We start from the raw sequence: 9,279 nt of genomic DNA on the forward strand, positions 1-9,279 counted from the left end.
ATGAGTACTCTCAATATCCTTTTTCCATGAAATGCAGATAGATAGAAGAGGTGGTCTTACTATCGCAATTCCTTCATACTTTTCTCCTTCCGCCCCCCGTCTTTATTACAATAACAAGAGCTGTGGAGTGCTGCACGCCAGCCTCAGTGCCTCTTCTTTCACTCAATCTCACTGTGTGCTGTGATATCTTTGTAACATCGCTTGTTGCCGGAAAAAAAGGAAAGGATGGATAGTATTTTTATTCTTTTACAACAAAACCCAAAATGCATCGGCTTGCTTGCTCATTAAGTTTACAAGGCCTGCTGCTTTTGAGATATTATAATTATAGTGGTTATTCGGCGTTGGAGGTAAGAGAGTTTTTTTTAGGTCTGGCCGTTGCTTCTGCTTCAAATTACTTGAGCTCTTGTCAACAAAGTAACAACAAAACATAGCCAACGGTTCGTTGCTTAAGCCTTTCCTACTGCGCCTTCCCATGTCTCTCCTGCCGACCACAGTGCAGGAAATCTGAGGTTGCATTTGCGCGAAGAGACGTACAACACAAGAAGGCGCGCTTTCGTGCGCCGGGCACCACCCGGCCTGTGCATTCCTCACTGTCGTGAGATCAGTTTACTCAGCAGAGCATGACGCTGCAATTGGTTAGTAGGGCAGGCCTGACCAGAATAGTATATTTGGGGTCATGTATTTGATTGCATTTTTAAAACAGTAACAGAACTTAACTGCAATGTTTAAATAGGTCTAGACATATTTAAACAGTGTCAATTTAATAGAAGAATTGTGGACAATTCAGAGGGGAGGCACCAATGTTTTTTTCCCATTGAGTGGATGCGGCATTAAAGAGTTTGAAGACCACTGGTCTAAGTGGACACTAATACACCTGGATGCTCCTGAATTCCTCGCAACAGATGCCAGCAAACCTGGCTGGAGAGCTACTGTGTTGGACTGATCCTGTCGATTCAAGTGGTCTTTCCTAGAGAGTCGGAGGTCATGGAAATAGATGGAGTTGATGGTAATCTTCAGGGCTTTGAAGTTTTCCCATCATCATCTGTCTCAAAAAAATGTGCTAGTAAAGACAGAGAATAAGGTAGCTGTCTTTTACATTAACAAACAGTGAAGCATGCATTCAAAATCCGTCAATGCAATAGCAGAACAATTGGGTTATTGGGCAGAGATCAACCTGTTGCACACGTCGGCAGTACACATCAAGGGCACCGACAATGTGATGGCAGACAGCTGGAGGTTTCCAAATTTGCTGGAGTTGACGTTATCCAGGTCGTTGTTTTGAGAGATATGCCGAGAGTTTGTGAAACCCTTTCTGGATCTCTTTTCAAACAAGGACAATGCTCATCTTTGTCGATTCTGATCCAGGCTTCCGGAACAAGGAGCCTAGGTAGTGGACGTATTGGTGATAAAGTGGCTGAGAAGTCTCCTTTATACATTCCCCCACTTTTTATTGATCCAGATGGTTCTCTTCAAGTCTCAGCAGGGGCGAGTGAACTTTATTCTTGTGGGCCCTTATTGGCCAGAGATGTCATGGTTTCCTCTTCTGAACCCTGGCTCTTCTACCTCATTGGGTACTGCTCAAGTGTGTCTCTCTCAGAACGTCGTCCCTGACCTTCTTGCTCCAACTCACTCTATCGCTTTGGAGGTTGAGAAGTCTGGACTGCTAGCAAAGGGTCTTTCCTCTTCCTTAGTGGAGTTAATTCAGCACTCCAGCAGGCCTTCTACTTCGAAGTCTTACTCAAAGAACTGGAAGTCTTTTGAGACGTGATGTTCTGCTCATGATCTTTTGGCACCTACCTGTAGTTTGTCTGCTATTTTGCATTTTCTTCTGAATGGGTTTCACTTGAATCTCGTTCCACTCTGAAAGCTCATTGCTTTGCGATAAAGGTTTTTAGGGACTTTTCTGTACCTTCGAAGATGTTACAATCTTTGGTGTCTAGACTGTTCTGATCTTTTGTCAATTGTAAGACCAGTTGAAAAATCCCTTTTCTCCAACTCAGAATCTTCCTACTCTTTTATAGGCTTTGCAATTTTATCTCTTTGAGGATCTGGATACTGTAGACATAAAGATTGTTTCCTATAAAGTTATTTTCCTATTTCCTATCACCTTGCTGAGAACAATTGGGGAGCTGGGAGCCTTAAAATGCTGTCCTCTCTTCATTTGATACTTTGGAAGATGGGGTAACTTTAAGGCCTAGCCTTACTTTTGCTGCAAAGGTTAAGTCTATTTTTGATAGATCTTAGGAAATAATTCTTCCTTCTTTCATTCCCTCTCCTTCCTCTCCGGAGGAACATTTGCTTAGTACACTTGATGTTTAAAGAGCTGTTTTCATTTATGTCACCAGGCCTCTGCAGTTCAGGAAAACCGACTCCTTGTTTGTGACTTTTGGACAGCCTGGAAAAGACAAGAAGGTGACTTTTATGACTCTGAGTAGGTGGATTAAGTTGTCAATTTTTCTGGCTTTGCAAGGCTTTTTAGAATATCTTCCAGTTCAGGGATGGTCTACGAGAGGAATGGCCACCTCCTGGGTTGAATTCCAGTGAGTAACAATCTAGGAAATTCCTAGGGTGGCTACTTGGTCCTCAGAGCATACATTTGTCAAGCATTATGGCTTAATAATTTTTCTGTTTTGCATTTGAGTACCAATGTTTTGAACTCTGCATTACCCTTAGTCCATCTTGTCTTTGTCACAAACATTACATCCTGCCCACCTTCACATCAGTCCTTTGGCAAGGGCTTGGCACCCAGGTTGGGTGCATGGGGCTAGCATTTAAGGATCTTCCTGTTCTTTCTTCCTGTTGGAAGGTGACATCACCTTACTTTGTAATGACTGTCACAAGGACGCAATGGACTAAGGCTAATGAAGATTACCAATAAGTAACCAACGCATCACCACTCTTTCTGAATGTGCGTGGCTCATTCCGCAGGACTTGTTCTTTGTATAATTCCTGGATTTTCAGAAGCCCTTTGATGGCAGCACCCCCACACTGAAAATTGTTTCAGCACCACTGTACAAGGGTCAGTTGTCATGCTCATCTGCGGCGTAAATTTGCATTGAAGTAGTCTAACTCCCCAGGCCTTTTCTTTTGCTCATTTTGCCTTTGTGAGTTTTCTCTCAATCACTGTCTACTTCCTTTGATCTTTCTTTCTTCTTTCACTTCACCTTCGCCTTCAGTGTATCTTTCGGCCCTCTTAAGAGACACACCCCCTTGTAGCCACTTCTATACTTCTGTCACCTAATTATTTTCCTATCCTTTGCCCTGTCACGTTGCTGATCCTAGCTATAGCATCACTATCCAGAATCTGTTCACCTGAGTTATGTTCCTCTTATCCCCACGCATCTAATAATCAGCTCTTGGTCTCCCTCCACCTCTCACGAGACATAGTCTGAGGCAGTGTTTCCATCTTGGAGAGACAATCCCTTGCACTTGTGTTGTTCTACTGGCACTGCCGGCTTGAGCTTTGGTCAGCAGTGGCAAAAGAAGGACTAATGGAAAGTGAACGTATACTGGAGCAACAGAGTGTATAGATTTATAAGAGCTTGATTAAATGATAAAAAAAGAGTTTAGTTGAGAGAAAAATGCAACCTGGCCCGTACGGGGATCAAACCCGCGACCTTGGCGTTATTAGCACCACGCTCTAACCAACTGAGCTAACCGGCCATGAGTATTAAAGATATCCTTTTTCCTTGTAATGCAGATAGATAGAAGAGTTTGTCTCACTATCGCACTTCCTTCATACTTTTCTCCTTCCGCCACCTGTCTGGATTACAATAACAAGAGCTGTGGAGTGCTGCACGCCAGCCTCAGTGCCTCTTCTTTCACTCAATCTCACTGTGTGCTGTGATATCTTTGTAACATGGCTTGTTGCCGGAAAAAAAGGAAAGGAGGGATAGTATTTTTATTCTTTTACAACAAAACCCAAAATGCATCCTCTTGCTTGCTCATTAAGTTTACAAGGCCAGCTGCTTTTGAGATATTATAATTATAGTGGTTATTCGGCGTTGGAGGTAAGAGAGTTTTTTTTAGGTATGGCCGTTCCTTCTGCTTCAAATTACTTGAGCTCATGTCAACAAAGTAACAACAAAACATAGCCAACGGTTCGTTGCTCAAGCCTTCCCTACTGCGCCTTCCCATGTCTCTCCTGCCGACCACAGTGCAGGAAATCTGAGTTTGCATTTGCGCGAAGAGACGTACAACACAAGAAGGCGCGCTTTCGTGCACCGGGCACCACCCGGCCTGTGCATTCCTCACTGTCGTGAGATCAGTTTACTCAGCAGAGCATGACGCTGCAATTGGTTAGTAGGGCAGGCCTGACCAGAATAGTATATTTGGGGTCATGTATTTGATTGCATTTTTAAAACAGTAACAGAACTTAACTGCAATGTTTAAATAGGTCTAGACATATTTAAACAGTGTCAATTTAATAGAAGAATTGTGGAAAATTCAGAGGGGAGGCCCCAATGTTTTTATTTCCCATTGGGTGGATGCGGCATTAAAGAGTTTGAAGACCACTGGTCTAAGTGGACACTAATACAAATGGATGCTCCTGAATTCCTCGCAACAGATGCCAGCAAACCTGGCTGGAGAGCTACTGTGTTGCACTGATCCTGTCGATTCAAGTGGTCTTTCCTAGAGAGTCGGAGGTCATGGAAATAGATGGAGTTGATGGTAATCTTCAGGGCTTTGAAGTTTTCCCATCATCATCTGTCTCAAAAAAATGTGCTAGTAAAGACAGAGAATAAGGTAGCTGTCTTTTACATTAACCAACAGTGAAGCATGCATTCAAAATCCCTCAATGCAATAGCAGAACAATTGGGTTATTGGGCAGAGATCAACCTGTTGCACACGTCGGCAGTACACATCAAGGGCACCGACAATGTGATGGCAGACAGCTGGAGGTTTCCAAATTTGCTGGAGTTGACGTTATCCAGGTCGTTGTTTTGAGAGATATGCCGAGAGTTTGTGAAACTCTTTCTGGATCTCTTTTCAAACAAGGACAATGCTCATCTTTGTCGATTCTGATCCAGGCTTCCGGAACAAGGAGCCTAGGTAGTGGACGTATTGGTGATAAAGTGGCTGAGAAGTCTCCTTTATACATTCCCCCACTTTTTATTGATCCAGATGGTTCTCTTCAAGTCTCAGCAGGGGCGAGGGAACTTTATTCTTGTGGGCCCTTATTGGCCAGAGATGTCATGGTTTCCTCTTCTGAACCCTGGCTCTTCTACCTCATTGGGTACTGCTCAAGTGTGTCTCTCTCAGAACGTCGTCCCTGACCTTCTTGCTCCAACTCACTCTATCGCTTTGGAGGTTGAGAAGTCTGGACTGCTAGCAAAGGGTCTTTCCTCTTCCTTAGTGGAGTTAATTCAGCACTCCAGCAGGCCTTCTACTTCGAAGTCTTACTCAAAGAACTGGAAGTCTTTTGAGACGTGATGTTCTGCTCATGATCTTTTGGCACCTACCTGTAGTTTGTCTGCTATTTTGCATTTTCTTCTGAATGGGTTTCACTTGAATCTCTTTCCACTCTGAAAGCTCATTGCTTTGCGATAAAGGTTTTTAGGGACTTTTCTGTACCTTCGAAGATGTTACAATCTTTGGTGTCTAGACTGTTCTGATCTTTTGTCAATTGTAAGACCAGTTGAAAAATCCCATTTCTCCAACTCAGAATCTTCCTACTCTTTTATAGGCTTTGCAATTTTATCTCTTTGAGGATCTGGATACTGTAGACATAAAGATTGTTTCCTATAAAGTTATTTTCCTATTTCCTATCACCTTGCTGAGAACAATTGGGGAGCTGGGAGCCTTAAAATGCTGTCCTCTCTTCATTTGATACTTTGGAAGATGGGGTAACTTTAAGGCCTAGCCTTACCTTTGCTGCAAAGGTTAAGTCTATTTTTGATAGATCTTAGGAAATAATTCTTCCTTCTTTCATTCCCTCTCCTTCCTCTCCGGAGGAACATTTTCTGAATACACTTGATGTTTAAAGAGCTCTTTTCATTTATGTCACCAGGCCTCTGCAGTTCAGGAAAATCGACTCCTTGTTTGTGACTTTTGGACAGCCTGGAAAAGACAAGAAGGTGACTTTTATGACTCTGAGTAGGTGGATTAAGTTGTCAATTTTTCTGGCTTTGCAAGGCTTTTTAGAATATCTTCCAGTTCAGGGATGGTCTACGAGAGGAATGGCCACCTCCTGGGTTGAATTCCAGTGAGTAACAATCTAGGAAATTCCTAGGGTGGCTACTTGGTCCTCAGAGCATACATTTGTCAAGCATTATGGCTTAATAATTTTTCTGTTTTGCATTTGAGTACCAATGTTTTGAACTCTGCATTACCCTTAGTCCATCTTGTCTTTGTCACAAACATTACATCCTGCCCACCTTCCCATCAGTCCTTTGGCAAGGGCTTGGCACCCAGGTTGGGTGCATGGGGCTAGCATTTAAGAATCCTGCTGTTCTTTCTTCCTGTTGGAAGGTGACATCACCTTACTTTGTAATGACTGTCACAAGGACGCAATGGACTAAGGCTAATGAAGATTACCAATAAGTAACCAACGCATCACCACTCTTTCTGAATGTGCGTGGCTCATTCCGCAGGACTAGTTCTTTGTATAATTCCTGGATTTTCAGAAGCCCTTTGATGGCAGCACCCCCACACTGAAAATTGTTTCAGCACCACTGTACAAGGGTCAGTTGTCATGCTCATCTGCGGCGTAAATTTGCATTGAAGTAGTCTAACTCCCCAGGCCTTGTCTTTCGCTCAATTTGCCTTTGTGAGTTTTCTCTCAATCACTGTCGACTTCCTTTGATCTTTCTTTCTTCTTTCACTTCACCTTCGCCTTCAGTGTATCTTTCGGCCCTCTTAAGAGACACACCCCCTTGTAGCCACTTCTATACTTCTGTCACCTAATTATTTTCCTATCCTTTGGCCTGTAACGTTGCTGATCCTAGCTATAGCATCACTATCCAGAATCTGTTCACCTGAGTTATGTTCCTCTTATCCCCACGCATCTAATAATCAGCTCTTGGTCTCCCTCCACCTCTCACGAGACATAGTCTGAGGCAGTGTCTCCATCTTGGAGAGACAATCCCTTGCACTTGTGTTGTTCTACTGGCGCTGCCGGCTGGAGCTTTGGTCAGCAGTGGCAAAAGAAGGACTAATGGAAAGTGAACGTATACTGGAGCAACAGAGTGTATGGATTTATAAGAGCTTGATTAAATGAGAAAAAAAGAGTTTAGTTGAGAGAAAAAATGCAACCTGGCCCATACGGGGATCGAACCCGCGACCTTGGCATTATTAGCACCACGCTCTAACCAACTGAGCTAACCGGCCATGAGTACTACATATCTCCTTTTTCCATAAAATGAAGATAGATAGAAGAGTTGGTCTCACGATCGCAATTCCTTCATACTTTTCTCCTTCCGCCCCCTGTCTGGATTACAATAACAAGAGCTGTGGAGTGCTGCACGCCAGCCTCAGTGCCTCTTCTTTCACTCAATCTCACTGTGTGCTGTGATATCTTTGTAACATCGCTTGTTGCCGGAAAAAAAGGAAAGGATGGATGGTATTTTTATTCTTTTACAACAAAACCCAAAATGCATCGGCTTGCTTGCTCATTAAGTTTACAAGGCCAGCTGCTTTTGAGATATTATAATTATAGTGGTTATTCAGCGTTGGAGGTAAGAGAGTTTTTTTTAGCTCTGGCCGTTCCTTCTGCTTCAAATTACTTGAGCTCATGTCAACAAAGTAACAACAAAACATAGCCAACGGTTCGTTGCTCAAGCCTTCCCTACTGCGCCTTCCCATGTCTATACTGCCGACCACAGTGCAGGAAATCTGAGTTTGCATTTGCGCGAAGAGACGTACAACACAAGAAGGCGCGCTTTTGTGCGCCGGGCACCACCCGGCCTGTGCATTCCTCACTGTCCTGAGATCAGTTTACTCAGCAGAACATGACGCTGCAATTGGTTAGTAGGGCAGGCCTGACCAGAATAGTATATTTGGGGTCATGTATTTGATTGCATTTTTAAAACAGTAACAGAACTTAACTGCAATGTTTAAATAGGTCTAGACATATTTAAACAGTGTCAATTTAATAGAAGAATTGTGGACAATTCAGAGGGGAGGCACCAATGTTTTTTTTTCCCCTTGGGTGGATGCAGCATTAAAGAGTTTGAAGACCACTGGTCTAAGTGGACACTAATATACCTGGATGCTCCTGAATCCTCGCAACAGATGCCAGCAAACCTGGCTGGAGAGCTACTGTGTTGGACTGATCCTGTCGATTCAAGTGGTCTTTCCTAGAGAGTCGGAGGTAATGGAAATAGATGTAGTTGATGGTAATCTACAGGGCTTTGAAGTTTTCCCATCATCATCTGTCTCAATAAAAATGTGCTAGTAAAGACAGAGAATAAGGTAGCTGTCTTTTACATAAACCAACAGTGAAGCATGCATTCAAAATCCCTCAATGCAATAGCAGAACAATTGGGTTATTGGGCAGAGATCAACCTGTTGCACACGTGGGCAGTACACATCAAGGGCACCGACAATGTGATGGCAGACAGCTGGAGGTTTCCAAATTTGCTGGAGTTGACGTTATCCAGGTCGTTGTTTTGAGAGATATGCCGAGAGTTTGTGAAACCCTTTCTGGATCTCTTTTCAAACAAGGACAATGCTCATCTTTGTCGATTCTGATCCAGGCTTCCGGAACAAGGAGCCTAGGTAGTGGACGTATTGGTGATAAAGTGGCTGAGAAGTCTCCTTTATACATTCCCCCACTTTTTATTGATCCAGATGGTTCTCTTCAAGTCTCAGCAGGGGGGAGGGAACTTTATTCTTGTGGGCCCTTATTGGCCAGAGATGTCATTGGTTTCCTCTTCTGAACCCCTGGCTCTTCTACCTCCTTGGGTACTGCTCAAGTGTGTCTCTCTCAGAACGTCATCCCTGACCTTCTTGCTCCAACTCACTCTATCGCTTTGGAGGTTGAGAAGTCTGGACTGATAGCAAAGGGTCTTTCCTCTTCCTTAGTGGAGTTAATTCAGCACTCCAGCAGGCCTTCTACTTCGAAGTCTTACTCAAAGAACTGGACGTCTTTTGAGACGTGATGTTCTGCTCATGATCTTTTGGCACCTACCTGTAGTTTGTCTGCTATTTTGCATTTTCTTCTGAATGGGTTTCACTTGAATCTCTTTCCACTCTGAAAGCTCACTGCTTTGCGATAAAGGTTTTTAGGGACTTTTCTGTACCTTCGTTGATGTTACAGTCTTTGGTGTCTAGACTGTT

The 9,279-nt window shown here is 43.5% G+C and overlaps 2 non-coding genes across 2 annotated transcripts; both read right to left on the reverse strand.

Annotated features, from left to right (window-relative positions):
• Positions 1-3,589: 3,589 nt before the first annotated feature.
• On the reverse strand, positions 3,590-3,663 carry TRNAI-AAU (transfer RNA isoleucine (anticodon AAU)). Its single transcript has one exon. It is a non-coding gene; the product is annotated as a tRNA-Ile (tRNA).
• A 3,592-nt stretch (positions 3,664-7,255) lies between these two features.
• TRNAI-AAU (transfer RNA isoleucine (anticodon AAU)) lies at positions 7,256-7,329 on the reverse strand. Its single transcript has one exon. It is a non-coding gene; the product is annotated as a tRNA-Ile (tRNA).
• Between the last annotated feature and the right edge of the window lie 1,950 nt (positions 7,330-9,279).

This window comes from Pleurodeles waltl, chromosome 12 (genome assembly GCF_031143425.1).
Source record: "Pleurodeles waltl isolate 20211129_DDA chromosome 12, aPleWal1.hap1.20221129, whole genome shotgun sequence".
Classification (NCBI taxonomy): Eukaryota; Metazoa; Chordata; class Amphibia; order Caudata; family Salamandridae; genus Pleurodeles; species Pleurodeles waltl.